Raw genomic sequence first — 16,784 nt, forward strand, 5'->3', positions numbered from 1 at the left:
TCCCACTAAAGTTTATCAGTCACTACATTTGTCAACTGCTCCAACTTTTTATAAAGCAGTGATTAGCTTTACAATCCTACACCTTTTTTTTGGCCATGTGCAATTCTCTTGAAACTACTTTTAACCTTATAGGTATTTGGCTTTGAAAAATATTTCTCAGTGCATATGTTTGCTGTTCCATTGAGCATTTTAAACATAACATGTGGTTTTATTTAGTTAATCCATTTATGAATACTGAAAAAAGAAATCAGACCTTTTAAAACTTAACCTTTTTTCTTATTCTCATTATTTTAAGGCCAGTGGAAAAGTACATTTATTTTTGTAAGTCAACAGATATGAGGAATTTTGGATCTGTAACCATATTGTGGTTGGCGTACGTTAAAAATAAGCTAGTCTTGATCAACAATATAGCTCTTTGTAAAAGTATAATGAAGCATTACTTTTTTCTTCTCTTTAATTTAGAGTCACTGAATTGAATTTCATTCTGGAAAAGACATTCACATTATGCTTAATAGTATCCCTGCATGCATACAAAATACATGCATATACACATATATGTAAATGTCTTAAAAATTGACCATCTGGTCATGGAAATGTGCTTTAGAGAAGTTATCGGAATATGGTTGAAGACCATTTTCATGTATGTTACATACATAATTATGCATATTCCAATACATACAGGATTTTCTAGTTTAGAAATAAATAATTATCAGCTGATGTGTTATAAAAAGTGCTGTAGATGAAAATAAAGTAATGAAAATTTGACTTTTCAAAGAAAAAGATAGTATGGACTGTGTTCCTGGGAAAGGCTTGATATTCAACTCGACATTGAAACGTTCTCTCTCTTATTTTCTGATGCCTTTAGTGGAAAAAATAATATTGTGCTTCATATAGCATGGTATTATATTATGCTTTATGAAATGCATACCACTTTTATCATTTTTATCTTATTTTTAGTGTGAAATATTAGAAAATTATAACAGCAACAAAACCTTTTAGTTCATTAAGCAAGTTCCTGTGTCTCATGCTAAGAAGTTGTCTTATCCCGGAATGAACACGTTTAGACCTCATCTGATGTGAAGCCTTAGACGCATTCTACACGATCAGGAGTTATGGGCCTTTTCTCTTGGCTTCTGTCTTCAGCTTCCCTCTAATTTCTCTGCAGCACCTTCCCTAGACACTTTGCAGAATTGCCTTTATATTCAGCCAACATTCTGTATCGAATGTTTACACTCTCAAGAAAACCCTATCTATGCTAGCAGCTACAACTACTACCTATACTTGGATGACTCAAATCCAGACCTCCAGCCCTGGCCTCTCCTTGGGCATCCAGCCCTTGATTCCCACTGCACACCTGAACATGTGCAGTCATATCTCTCTGACGCTCAAAATTGAGTTCAGGATCTTCCCCTCAAACCCTGATGATCTTCCAGTTCTCCCTACCTTGGTGATAGACACACCACACTCACAGTTGCACAACCCAGACATTGGGAGTCATTTTTCATAGCACCCTGTCTCTCGTTCCTCATATCCAGACCCGCTAGATTTTCCCTCATATGTTTCTTAAATCTGTTCACTGCTCTCTATCTCTTGCCATATCCCTGGTCCAAACTCACCTACATCTTGCCTTACTTAGCACCCTAACTTCTTAACCAGGCTCTTCATATCCAACTTTACTACTTTCCAGTCTATTCTCTGTGCTGTGGCAAACCTTAGTTTGATATTCCTGTGTGTAAACTTCTTAATGACTTTCCACGTGCTTTAGAAAAAAGACCAACAGTCTTAACGTAACATACGACATTCTGAATAATCTGGTCCCTGCCTACCTCACCAGCTTCATTCTGAGCCACTTTCCCACTGGCTCCTGTACTTCAATTACTGCTGCATTGTATCTTCCAGAAGGAGCCACAATACTATCTCTAGACTCATGCTGTTCTAGAACCTTCCCGTTTACCATTCTCCATCAAGAGGTGGACTCTATTCACCTTCCCTTTGAACTCAAGCAGGTTGATGACTGCTGCAAACAATAGATTAGGGCACAAGTGATGCTGTGTGACTTTTGATGCCAGGGCATTTTAAAGGAATACAGCTCCCACCTGGCTTCTCTTTTGGGGATTCGTCCTTTGGGAAATGAACCACTAAGTTGTGAGGAAGTCCAAACCTAGCCCATTCAAAGAGACCTCATGGAGAGGCCGAGATAAAGAGCAGCTGAGGCCCTCAGCCAACAGCATATGAATGACCAGCCTTCAGATCATTCCAGTCTCCAGCCTTTAGGTCTGCCAGTTAAGTCCCCAGAGATCGTGGAGCAGAGACCAGCCATCCCCACTGTGCCGTGTCCAAATTCTTGACCCTTAGAATCTGTGACCAGAACCAATGGTTGTTTTATGCCGTTCACTTAATGGGGTGATTTGCTATATGCAGCATTAGATGATCCGAACAGTCACCCTGGCCTCTCTCAGTCCCTGGCTCTGAGACACCATCTCCTGTTTTAGCACTTTTCCTCTCCTGAACTTCTCTACACAGATCCTCAGTAACCACTCAATGATTAATGTTTTCTTATCCTTCAGAAATTAGCTCGTATTTCAGCAAAGGGCAATATAGTTATAAAGAATGCATGACCAGAAGCCCACATATCCTGTACCAGAGGAATGGATGGAAAGAACGGTGGAATTGTCTGATTTGCCATGGACATCAGACACATGGCCTCAGGCATCCTGGAAGCTAAATCTTTACTAAAATCTAAGAAAAACAAGAAGGAAATCAACCCATATTTCATGCCCGGTATTATGTGCTGGATAACACTTTTTGGATCATTTTTAAGTTTTTAGTAATTTCTTACCTCCTGGTAAGAAGTTCTTACTCACTTCAGGTCAAGGTTAGAATAACCACTGTCAAAGCATCTACAGCTGTTGTTCTCTCACCACAGTCTGGGGAATATTCTTACAAGGGTGATAAAAAATGGCGGAGCTGCATTAGATCAGGGAAAACTGAGAATAACTGTGAGCACACACAGGACCACTTGAGACATTTTTTATGAAAGGTCCAGATAGTCTGTTTTATGTTTATGTTTCACTTTCACAGAGTTTCCCATAAGCATGCACAATTTCTTCTGCTAGAGCCGGTAATTCATCAGAGCAGTTTCCCCTTGCACCTTCATTATATTTTAAGCATTCCAGCCTCTCAAATAACCCTCCCACCAATTTACTGGTTCATTATATCAAAGCTCTCTGCTTTTCTTTTTGAATGAATGAATGAATGGTGGGCATGCTAAGAGACAGATGGATATGTTCGATTCTGAAATTGCCTCCAAAGACTCTATCTCAGTCTTGAGCCCAGTACTTTGTCTTATACCAGATTATTGCTGTTATGAAAGCGAAGCTTTGGGGTTTGTTTAGTTTTTATTTCTTTTTTTATTGAGGTATAATTGGCATAGAGCATTATATTAATTTCAGGTGTATGACATCATGATTCGATATTTGTGTGTATTGTGAAATGATCACCTCAATAAATCTAGTTAACATTCATCACCTCATATGGTTACAGATTTTTGTCCTTGTCATGAGACTTTTAAGATCTACTCTCTTAGCAACTTTCAAATGTGCAACATAGTATCATTAACTTCAGTCACAGAGCTATACATTATATCCCCATGACACATGTATTTTATAACTGGAAGTTTGTATCATCTTTTGACTCCTTCACCTATTGTGCCCACCTGCCCACCTCCCGCCTCTGGCAGCCACCAGTCTGGTCTGTGTATCTCAGAGCTTGGGATTTTGGTTTTTGGATTCTACAGTAAATGAGATCGTATGGCAATTGTCTTTCTCTGTCTGACTTATTTCATTTAGCGTAATGCCTTCAAGGTCCATCCATGTTGTTACAAATGGCAAGATTTCATTCTTTTTTGTGGCTGAGTAATATTCCGTTGTATAAATACACAGCATCCTTTTTTTTTCATTAGGAAAACTTTATTGAATGTCTATCCTGTGCCACTTACTTTGGTAGACATTGGACGTATCCCTGTGAGCAAGACGGATGAGTTGATATCATGACAGCTTTTGGGATGGTTCTCTTCACTGCAGAGGAACACCAGTTGGGACAGGGGTGGGTGTTTGCCTCTGTCCCAGATTTTTTCTGTTTCAAGTAACAGAAATCCTACCTCATAGCGCTTACATAACAAAGGAAATGTATATGCTTACATATTCATAAAGGCCAGAGGTAACATTGTGTTCTGGAGAGCCTTGATCCAACAGCCCAACCAACCATATGATCCAGGGTCTGAATTCTTTTTGTCTCTCTATTCTGCCACCTATGGGGTTGGCCTCACCCTAACCCTTCCTCCTCTAGGGGTCCAAAGGGGCTACAGCTGTTCCTGGGGTGTATGCTTCTTCGCTTACATCCAACAAGAAAGAAAGAGCATCCTTGTTCAAGCATTCACACCAAATGCTCTATAATACTCTCTGCCTAAATCAGCCCGTTCATCCATCAGTGGGCACTTAGGTTGTTTCCACATCTTTGCTATTGTAAACAATGCTGCAATGAACATTAGGGTGCATATATTTTTTTGAGTTAGCGTTTCCCTTTCTTCACATAAACACCCAGAAGTGGAAACGCTGGATCATACGGTAGTTCTATTTTTAATTTTTTGAGGGACCTCCATGCTGGTTTCCATAGTGGATGCACCAATTGACATTCCCAGCAACAGGGCACAGGGCTTCCCTTTTCTCCAAACCCTCGTCAACCCTCGTTATCTGTTGTCTCTTTTATGGTAGCCGTTCTGACAAGCGTGAGGTGCTACCTCATTGCAGTTTTGACATGTATTTCACTGATGATGAGCGACACTGAGCATTTTCATGTTATCTATTGGCCATGATCTATACGTCTTCTTTGGAAAAATGGCTATTCAGGTCATCTGCTCATTTTTAAATCAGATTTTTTTTTTTTTTGCCATTGAGTTGTATGAGCTGATTATGTGTTTTGGATATTAACCCCTTATCAGGTTTGCAATTTTTCATTTCTTTTTAAAATTACAGGTAAGGATCCAATTTATGACTGCGATAATAACACTGATTTTTCTCCCTAGTAGGTACGCTAGAGCTTATATTATACAAGCAGATGTGTCCTCCTCCAACCTAGGTTTCTCGGGAGGCCCGTGTGTTCTCAGCCCCATTACCCTGGTTCCGTGTGAGTTGCAGTTGCCATGGAGAGGACCTTCCATTTGCAGAAGAATATTAGTTTCATTACTCTGGGTTCACTGACCACTTTTCCTGTTCCAGCATATTTTTCTTTTCCTACTCATGTCCCTTGTTCCCACTTTACTCTGTGCCTCTCCTTCTCCTCTGATACTGAAGTCAGCAGCTCAGGGACTTGTAGGGACCAGTCTAGAACTGAGGGAAATGCCTCTGGGAAGAAAAGCTATGGCTTGGGGAGAATCTGTTGAATCAGCATCTAAGAATGCCATGGATACAATTAACTGAGCACTCTGAATTTGACCAGGAAAAGTCAAATTTTTCCCAAAATTACATTTTCATTTGAATGAAAGACATAACCTTTCTCTGTGAGTATTCTATATATAATTTTGACAATGTTGGTTACCCTAAAAGTAGTAAAATCGTGAGCTGATATGAAGACACACCAGGCAGCTACCTACTATTAACCTCCCGCTCTATGAAATAGACACAAAGTCAGCAAATATGGGGCCATTTTTGACCCGGGGGAGACGTCACTAATCAATCCTAAAACCCTTTCCCACAAAGCCTAGAGCACACTTCACCGTCCTCACCACAGCCATGTCCTCACCTGTCCATCTAAGTTGCCTCAGAAAATAGAATTTACTTGCCATTTCAGAAAGAGAGGGGAGCGCATTTTCTCCAGAAATCTATGATGAAAACTGGGATTTCATGAGGAACAGAGAATGCCAGCAGGGGAAGAAGGAACCTAGAGATGACCCCAGGGCCCCTCCTAGAGTCTGCTCACTGCAGCACGAGGTTAAATTAGATTGATGAAATTAGTTAATTGTCACGTTGGAAGGCACAGGCAGGCTGATCCTGAGATGAGAAACAAAACAAATAAGTTGCAGCAGGACGGACGGGGCACCAGGGAAGTATTCAGCCTCACAGAACCCCAGGCAGCCAGTCCTAATGAGGTGCACTGGGGTGGTCGTCCTAGCAGAAATCTCTGAGCTCCTGAGAGCAGACGCTGGGACCAGAGACCTAGCTCGAAGGGGTCCACCTTTCCAACTGACGTGCAGAGAGATTAACAGAATATATAATTAATGGTAAAGTTCATTAAGCCAATTACACCACTCCTGGCTGTATCTGCTATAAAAGCAAAGTCCAGTATGAGTGGAAATGCACATTCTTACAAATGATCAAAATGAGACTTAGGTTTTTAAATTAAGGGACGCAAGACATACCCCATTTCTCAAAGGGAATTTAAGGGGAATTAAACTGCACTCTACTGTTTCTCTCTACTTCTTCACAACAACCAGTGTTCAGAGCCACCTTTACAGTGTTAGCTGGCGCCGGGTGCTGTCTGGGGTGCTTCTGTGCGAGCCCAGGCCTCCCCTGGGACCACCACGACTGCCCGCACCCTCCTGCAAAGACCATTTAGTTGTTACAGTGGCTGAGGACTCAGCTCTACATAATGGCAGCCAGGTGGTCTTGTAGTCCGTAAACCCCCTTCCCTCTTGTTAGAACCTTCATAGCGGGGAAAAGAGAAAAGGCACGCTGAAAATTTAGCGTCCTGAACATCTTTGTTTTTCTCCATTTGGACTTCCTGCTAGATTTCATAGAGCGGCAGCGATCACCAAGCACAGTCATTTCTGGTGCAGGTGTTCAGAAACCCCAGAAATTTCATCGTTTTACATTTTTTTAAATTCATAATCTTCCAGTTTTAAGGGGACCATTTTAATCACACTTTGCAGTGTATTAGAGATAAACTTCATTACCTTAGAAACATGGAGTTTGTTCTTTAAAGATCTTGGGAATTTTTAGGCTTGTATCAATGAACCGATTCATAATCTTTATTGATTATTTTGGCAACCTGATATTTTCAGCCCCTTAAAATACCTGAGTGATTAAAGATCCGATCTGACGCCTTAATTTAACGTGGGGTGAGTTGTTCTTTTTCCTGTTTCAGAGACATTTATCCTTCGAAGCAGCACTGGCTGAGGTAAATAAACCCTGCAGAAATGTGCTGCATAAAGCAAAATAGTATCATATCCACTTTTCTATTCTTGTTTCTTCGTCACCTTGAATTTCTCCAGTTCTTGGTGTTCTAATCAAGGCACTTGAGGTTGTCTGATCCACAAAAGTTTCCCAGACAGTGAGACTTCTCACCCCATTTATGAAAATAGACTTAATTCTAAATTCTCAAGTAGGAACGCAGTTTGCTTTCACTCCTTATTAGCATGACCTGTTCTGGGTTTTCGATTTTTTACCTGACACCATGTTTATAAAAGCTGGTTTCACAGCTGCTTTGTCCTCTTCCTCACCGATGTCCCCCATGAAGTTCTTTGAGAAAACCTTGGGCTTCAGCGGGACCTCTGAGTACAGAGTAATTACAGAACTGAGTTGTAACTACAAAATGTGATGACATCCATCCGCCATACTAATGTCTGTAACATTCTCCACAGGCAAAATGTATTTGCTTAACAGAGTATTAAAAATATGTGCTTGGGGCTTCCCTGGTGGCGCAGTGGTTTGAGAGTCCGCCTGCCGATGCAGGGGACACGGGTTCGTGCCCCGGTCCGGGAAGATCCCACATGCCGTGGAACGGCTGGGCCCGTGAGCCATGGCCACTGAGCCTGCGCGTCCAGAGCCTGTGCTCTGCAGCGGGAGAGGCCACAGCAGTGAGAGGCCCGCGTACCGCAAAAAAAAAAAAAAAAAAAAAAAAAATTATGTGCTTGGGTTCAAAATATACCCATAATATCATTAAATAATCACATCATGAACTAAAAATTACTTCTTTGCCAGTGAACACAGGCCATTAGTATATACAAATCAGATGTGTTCTCTTTGTAATTTCTTGAAATTTGTTATTAGTATACTATTTAGATTTTTTCCAGTGTTGATTAGTTTTACGCACAAAATAATAAAGTGACAATCATTTTTAATATTTTCATACGAATTAACTGACAATACAAACAATTTAAAACATAAAACATAGCATTTGTGATTTGGGCCATTACATTTTTTTCCTAGATTTGATCAAGAATTCATTTTCCAAAAGTCATAAAATCCTCCAAATCACCCCCATTGTTTGCCTTGTAATTAATACACATTCCAAACGTGGACAAGATGATGCACAAATTTAGGCCGTCTCTGGATCTTAGACGGAGGCCACAGAGCGGGCTGTGGGCTTAGCTCAAGGCCTCTCAAGGCCAGTCCTGCCCCCCTAGTTATTGCTCCCTTGCCAGTGTTCCCCATGGCTGCCACCCTCATCCAGTCCCCCGACCCCCTGCTGAAGCTCTGCTTCACCCTGCCCCCCCAAAATACAGGTATGAGAAGAGCAAGAAGTTTTGTGGTTCAGGAACGTAGGTTGATGGAGAGGTTGGTTGGCTGGTTTGTCTTTGATCTTCTACCACGTCTAGTGAAGATTATGCTCGTGTGTATAATGAAATGGACTTTTTCCTGGGTTGAGTTTCACTTAGTCATTAAGATTAGTGTAATAGTGAGAGAGATAGCACTGCTTATTCTTATATGCAGTATTTAGCCTGTTCTGCTTTGAAAGGTGAATATGATTTTTGAGAAGCATTTGTTCACCATAAACTCTTTATTAATAAGTTTGTGTCAACATTATGATATCCAGATACACACACACGCAACTTATTTGGATAGGAACCTAAGAAATGTAGTCCCGTGGGTTAAAATAATGATGCAGGCTTTTTAAGCAGTTTTTCTTCTAGTTATTGCATGCTTTACATGAGGCCCATATGATAGGAGGCATAGAATCCTATAAATTGTCACAGCATCAATCTGTGTGACAAACTTACATCAGTACCCCAACCGGAACTTGTCATGAGCCCATGAACATGTTCAGAGAGATTGACTAAGGTGATCTTCCCTTGCTCTTTTACAAGCTAAGGGCACACTTTATGATTAATTTGTGATGTCTTCAGAGGAAGAATAAAGACAATACAGATCTTAAAGCTTTTGCGCAAGGTACGGAGCTTATTATATCAGATGATAATGCAAACCTCGAGAAGCTATGGTGAGGCAGGAGAACACATTGCGTATTTGCCTGGAGCTGGAAGTGGTGCTGTGAATGTTTGGAGTTAGGGAACAGCTAATTCTGAGTGAGTAGTTATTTGGTTTGTAGCCCCAGATAAACTACTGCTTATTTCTGTGCTGGTAATGAATGAGTCTTTTGGTTTTCAATGTTAATTAATTGAGATGGAATCGCTAACTTTCTCCTGGTCTTCTTGTAAGTATACGCAAGGAGAATCCTGAGCCTTTCATTCCCTGTAGCCATCCTCCCTGATTAGCCAATGCCATAATGGCACAAACTTGTATTTCCTTTTTCCTTAACTGTTTGCTTAATTCGGAGATGTGCGCTGAATGGAGAAAAACGACAACAACAAAAGAAGTGGCTGAGCTGTCAGCATTTGGCACGTTTGAAATGACTTAAATGGAGGATGTTTTGCTTCAGAGCGCCTCTGTCTAACAGCATTCTCAGGACCTAGGAAAGACAGAATCGTAATCTCAAACGCTGACATTCTTTGACAAGTTACTTTAGTTCCCTGCATCACTCTGACCTTTATGTAATGAGGATAATAATATTTATCTAGCTTAGATGAAATCTTCCATTGCATTTTTCAGAATCCTTCACACTGATAAAGTGGTATTCCCTCTAAGACTCTGCATGCGTTACAAATGCAAGCCATTTAACAGTTGGGCGCTTCCTGTTACATAGATGTATAAACCAAAAAACCCAGAGAAATTGCATTTTACCACAGATTTTGAAATATAATAAGAGCTAATATTTGCTAAACAATCACTTTGCGTCAGACATCGTACATCATCTCATTTAATTCTAGAACAATCCTGTGCAGGATTTTCTTCTTATTTTCATGGTAAAAGACTAAGAAATCTTCCCAGGATCATCCGTAGCGTAAGTGGCAGTGTCCAGACCCTTGTACAACATCTGTAACCTCCCAGGATAACGAAAAGCAAACCACGCAAAAGTTGTATCTCATGGACGTACACGTGAAACAAACTCGCGGAAACGCCTGAGTCGGATTCAGTTGCCCTCTTGCCTCAGCTGATTGCATGTTTAATGACAGCGTTGTTATTTCCCTTTGCTGCTCTCAGCATCTGATCCCTTCAGTGGATGTTTGGTGTTTCTCGGCTGCCCAGCGCCCTGGGAGCAACTGCCCCTCCCAGCTTGGAGATCTGCCCTCCCTCTCTCCAGATTTGTGTGGAACTGAAGTAAAAACTGCAAATGCCCTGAGTCATGTAAGCCAGATCCTGCCCGTGTCACTTGGGCTGGTTCCAGTGCCTCTGGCGAAGCTCCCTCTGGTCCAGTGTCCTACGTCAGGGATGAGCTGAGGCGTTGCAGACTAGCTACAGTCCCTCATGTGGACATTTCCACCCTCCCTGTACACATAATGTCTGAACGTCCCTCAGTTTTATTGCCAACACCCCCAAGTCGACTACCCAGATTAGTTTGCACAGTATTTTTCACTGAGTGGTCTTGCCTGTATGTACCAGTCCTGGTATGAAAGGATAAAAACAAAGTAAGACTTTAAACAGACTAGACGTTTTACCTCCAGACCAAAATTGACCTGTAGCCTTGCCCTCATTTCTCTCGGAAATGTTATGGTAGAAAAAAGATTTAGTTGGGTTTTTCTGCTTTGTTGCATGAGACTCAGAGGCCTGAAGGAAGCCAACGAATTGCTCTGTTTTTATCGTTGCACGGAGCCAGGAATCTCTGGCCAGCTCCATTTTAGAAGTATCCATCGCTTCCCCTGGCCCTGAAACTCATGACTCGTGAAGCTCTGGGAATATCTTCAATATACTTACTGTGTTTTAAAAGCAGTCATTCAAAGTGGCTATTTGAATTGAATCATTTCACTTCCCAACTTAAAAATCCTCTAGTGGTTTTCCATCCCTTCAGGGATAACAAACACAGTCTTCACAGTGGGCTTCAGGCACGGTGAGATCAGGCTGCCGCCCTCTTCTGCAGCCGTACCTGGTACCACGCCCTCCTCGCCGCTCAGTCCTGCAGCGCGCTGACCGACCGGCAGCCTCGCTTTCCAAACCTTGGCACATCCTTCCCTCTTCCTTCTTCCTCCTCTCTTTCCCACTCCACCTAATACTTCTACTTATTTGTCACGTCCCACTCAAACTCCCACAGGAAAGCGTTAACATACACCCAAGACTGGAATTGACCCTCTGTTGTATTCTTCCATACACCATCATTTATTTTTTCACTAAAAGAACTTTTCAAAAGCAGAAACAGACTCACAGACGTAGGAAACAAATGTATGGTTACCAAAAGGGAGAGGAGGGCTGGGGGAGGGATAAATTAGGAGTGTAAGATTAGCAGGTACAAACGACTATATATAAAATAGATAAACAACAGGGTCCTACTGTATAGCACAGGGAACTCTACTCAATATCTGATAATAAACTGTAATGGAAAAGAATATTAAAAAGAATACATATATATTCATATACATATGTGTATATATAACTGAATCACTTTGCTGTACACCAGAAACGAATACAACATTGTAGATCAACTATACTTCAATTAAAAAATAATAATATTTTTTTTTTTTTTTTTTTGTTTTTGTTTTTTTGCGGTACGCGGGCCTCTCACTGTTGCGGCCTCTCCCGTTGCGGAGCACAGGCTCCGGACGCGCAGCCTCAGCGGCCGTGGCTCACGGGCCCAGCCACTCCACGGCATGTGGGGTCTTCCCGGACCGGGGCTCGAACCCGCGTCCCCTGCATCGGCAGGCAGACTCTCAACCACTGCGCCACCAGGGAAGCCCCTAAAAATATTTTTTAAAGATTTGTCAAATTTGTAGTTATAATGCATTTATCCACTGGTGTAATGGTCTTCTAGACTTCTTACTCTGTGAGGGCAAGAGTGGAGCTTGCCTTGTTAACCACTGTGTCCCTTATCGCCTAGGAATATTCAACTAGACAACAGCTGAACAATGAATATTTGCTGAATAAATAAATGTAAGTGGGAAAATGTAATTTCAAAATGTCAAGAGTAGTCAATCTCTTACTTTCTCCTTTAAATGTTTACTTCTTGAAAAGAACATGTACCATCCTTCTCACCAGAAAAACAAAACAAAACAAAAAAAAAAAAGTTCCAAAAGAAAAGAAAGAAAAAAGGAAAGAGGCGTTTACTGAATTGATAAAATCTTGACTCTACAGAAAAATAAACATACTCTAAAAATATAAACTACGAATTCGTATTTTAATAATATGAATAAATGTAAATATGAATATTATTCCCGCTACGGTGTTCTCAATTCATTTTTTACCTTGTATTTCAAAGTCTAGCTTGTTCACAAAGCATTCCGGAGAAGGAAAAAAATTATATCACTTTCTAGCCATTTCTTAAATATCAAACATCATCATAAAATGTCAAAATTTGGGCTCGAAGTCTGAATCGAACATAATTTTAAACACCCTTTAAACATGTGTCAATAATAACTCTTGTCTCAACAAGCTTAAAACTTTTAATAGCATTTCTGGCCCAAAGTGGATAAGTGGGTAAGGTTTGGCGGGGGCTCGGGGGACCTCGTCCAGCTCTTTTTTTTTTATCTCAAATGTAAAAACCTCTTCCAGCTCTTTTTCTTCTCAAATGTAAAAGCTTGTCCTAAGCAGATGCATTTTTCACAGTGCAGTCAGCGCCAGGTCTAATTGCTTTCCATGTAAATTAAGAGCATGTACCTTTGTTTAAACAGTAATCTAGGTCAAAATGAGGGGCTGGTTTATTTGTTTTCGCTTATTTGTCGCTTTGAAATGGCTCTGAAAGCACGGCCCAAAAGTTCTTCTTGACGTTCATTTTTTATGAACACAGTCCTCTTCTAAACTTTTCCCCCCTCCTTTCCACTTACCAATAACAGCGATCCATTCCACACATCATGAAGGCATTTGAAGATACTGGCCAGCTTGGCTGTTTAAAAAGCTTGGGGTTTGGGGCTGCTACTATTTATTTTTAGACCTTTAATGTTTGTTAAAGCCTGATGAATCTGAGAATACATATAGAGGGGAAGTACGGACTCAATAGCTTTTGAGTTTGTCTCAGTTAGAGTTATAATAGGTTTCTCTTTCCCTCCTGGACACAGACACATTTGGGTTTTTTGTCAAAAAAGATATAGACCTACCCTGATATCAGACAAATTTTGAACATAGGTTACGTCACAGTGAGGAGTTTCTGACTGGCCCTTTCTAGCTTATGGTACCACTGACCTTGTGTGTGTGACCGATCGTTGGCCGCCTGTGTGCGGAAAATTCTATCTCAGTGGGCGCTCCCTCAAATCTGGTGAAAAGGCTGTTCATGTGTTTGTGTGTTTGTCTTAGACATTTCCTGACAGCGGAGTATTTTGTGGACAATATGCCACCAAGGAAGCTTATTTTGAAAGATCAAGGAAATGTTTTTCTCATTTATATAATTTGTAGCAGTATAAGATATCATGTCCACCAAAATCCACTATAATTGTAATGCCTTGGTTGTCGTACTCGTGCCTATGGCGCATTGATGATAAAATAATTTAGAAGCATTCCCGACGCTGTAGAGGTCGTGGAGCTACGTGAGTCTAAATTTTCGGCACTTTCTGTGCCGAAAATTCTTTACACACAATTCTTTGCTGCTCTTGTACTGTTAAGTTATTTTATTTCCCTGTAAGAGCACATTATAATAACGCACTCACAATTATACATTTCAGTTTTTAAATGTGTTGTTGACGACGAAGAAAAAATATTGAAGGTAAACTGGATGGCGGGGGGAGAGCAGCCTTCAAAAGATTAACTATTGGTCAGAAAGAAAACTCAGAGTCAGGATTCTAAGAGTAATATTTTTCCTTCAAAAAGCTGGAACACTTCTTTACAAAGATAAGTAAATAAATAAGGCGGGCATTGTTGTATCTTGTATTTGTTTTGCTTACAAGAAAGTGGATTTCTCAAAAAGTCTGTACTAAATACATCCATCCATCAGGAGTTGAACAGTGCGGGTAGAGGGGAGGAGAGTAAAACTGCGACGCTGTAGCACTTTAAGTAAATCACAAAAGTATAGAACGTTTACTACCTGTTGGGGAAGTGAGGTGGATCTTGACGGTGGTTTGCTCATGAGATATTTATGCATGTAGTATTTATTGACACTCTGCCTTCTTTCAAAAAGGATTTAAGGCAGCTAAATCTTGAGGTAACTAATGTATAAAATGAACTGTCATTTTTATTACTAAAACTGTAAGATGCATATGAAACATTTAAACAGTCTTCACATTATCCTGATTATTTATTTAAAAAATAAATTTATTTATTTTATTTATTTATTTTTGCCTGTGTTGGGTCTTCGTTGTGGCGCGTGGGCTTCTCGTTGCGGTGGCTTCTCTTGCTGCGGAGCACGGGCTCTAGGCGCACGGGCTTCAGTAGTTGCAGCACGTGGGCTTCAGTAGCTGTGGCTCGTGGGTTCTAGAGCACAGGCTCAGTAGTTGTGGCGCACGGGCTTCGTTGCCCTGCGGCATGTGGGATCTTCCAGGACCGGGGCTTGAACCCGTGTGCCCTGCATTGGCTGGTGGATTCTTAACCACTGCGCCACCAGGGAAGTCCCTATTATCCTTATATTGATATGAAAAGGAGAGATGTAAAAAGAAAATATATTGGACTTGGATATTTTCAACTTTTTAAATTCAGATAAACTAAGAGCATTGCAAAGATGAGCCATAGAATATTGAGACTTAGTTGGATCATTCATAATATTCGACTGCTCACATCCTTACCATTGGGTAAATATTCAGGTTGGAGGAAGTTGGTTCACGGGCTCCCCACACAGTTTGAATTTTAACGTCATCGTTTGGCAGAAAACACCTTTCAAATACATCTTGTGACATCATGAGACATCCTACAATGACACTTTCCGAAGTCTCATCTATCGCAAGACCTTAAGATTTGTTTCTATCAGAAATAACTCAAAGTGTGTTATTTAAATTGTTTCATTTTGCACGTCGATTTCCAAAGTTTAAATTGCGTTATTTCTGCTTTACATAAAATTGAAAGTGTGGTAACAACAACTCAAATGAGCAGATAGAGCTTGTTATCAAAAACAACAGCAAGATAAATAAATTAGCTTAATGAAGTCGTGACTGAGAAGTATGTAGATCATGTTATTTTGATCAGCAAAATCAATAGCATACTTTGGTCTCGCTTTGCCATTTTAATACTAAAAGGCACCCAGGACACGCAGCAAACTTGAATCTTTGAAACTTTAGAATTTATGAGAACAGGAATTCTGGAACTCACAAGCAGTAGAATTTGCAGAGCTCTGAAACGTTCTGTTTATTGAACATGAGTGTGACATTTTCTACTGACTAGTACTGTTATCTCACCTCGTAAACCTCACCCAGATCCTTTGTTCTTCAGCTGCATGGGTGTCTCTCACTGTGACTTTTCTCTTGCTTCTGCTGTGGCTATTGACATAGTTCCCAATGAGTCTCCAAGCTGTGGCCACAGTACTCAACATGCAAACGTGACCACATGTCTCCTGCTTGAATCCCTTTGAAGCTTTCCGCTGGCCTCAGAATAACAATGAAAATCCTTAATGCGCCCCACCACGCACTGTCAAGGCTGGCCCCTTCTTGACCACCCAACCTCCTCTGCACCAGCAGAGCCCACGCCCAGGGCCCTGAGCCCCCAGAACTGGTCTCTCTCAGGTCTTCAAGCTCACCATTCTCCCTTCTACCACAGGGCCTCTGGATAAGCTATTCCCTCAGTCTGCGAGATTCTCCACTCCCGTTTCTCAAGCCTCCTCCATTGGGCCCGGGTAAATCCTACCATCTTCCTCAAAGAGCCTTTTCTAGGCCTGTCAGGTCTTTCTGCTGTGTGGTCTTGCACTACTCACCATTGTGCTGTGTATACAGCTATGTTTGTGTGATAATTTGTTTAATAACTGCCCCCAGCTACATGAGGACAAAGGCTGATTCTGCCTTTGCTCACCTTTATCCGTAAAACCTAACAGTGCCTGACACATAAACATGCCCCATCGTATTTGCTGAACAAACCAATATACATGTAACTAAGAAGGTGTTCCAGTCAGCTAGTTTTATCTTCCCGTAATGCAAAGACCACTTCCCATAATGCAAAGACCACTTCCCATAATGCAAAGCCCACTTGAATGAATTTTCAAAGTACTGTGTATAGAAGCCACCACTCTTGCTTTTTTCATGTGTTTCTCATATTAAAATGGAAAGTGAGACACCAAAAACATGCTATTAATTTTGCCGATTAGAAAAAAATTACTTAGATATTTCTCAGCCATAACTTTATTGAACTGATTTTTCTTGCTGAGATTCTCTATAACAAGCTCAGTTTGCTTTTTGAAATGGTTTTGACAGTCCACAGACCTGACTGTATTGTTGTCAGCTTCTTTCGTGTTAAAACCACCCTCATCGCCTAAAGTGTCTCCTCCTCTTGAATGTTATGTATTTTCATAAAGAATCTTTCTAATATTTATGTGTAATACAAGGCTCTAAAAAACAAAATTAAGGAGAACAGGGTTCTGTCTATCTATACTCTGATTCTGTTGAATTGTAAATAATTCAA

This window comes from Stenella coeruleoalba (genome assembly GCF_951394435.1).
Source record: "Stenella coeruleoalba genome assembly, chromosome: 21".
Taxonomy (NCBI): Eukaryota; Metazoa; Chordata; class Mammalia; order Artiodactyla; family Delphinidae; genus Stenella; species Stenella coeruleoalba.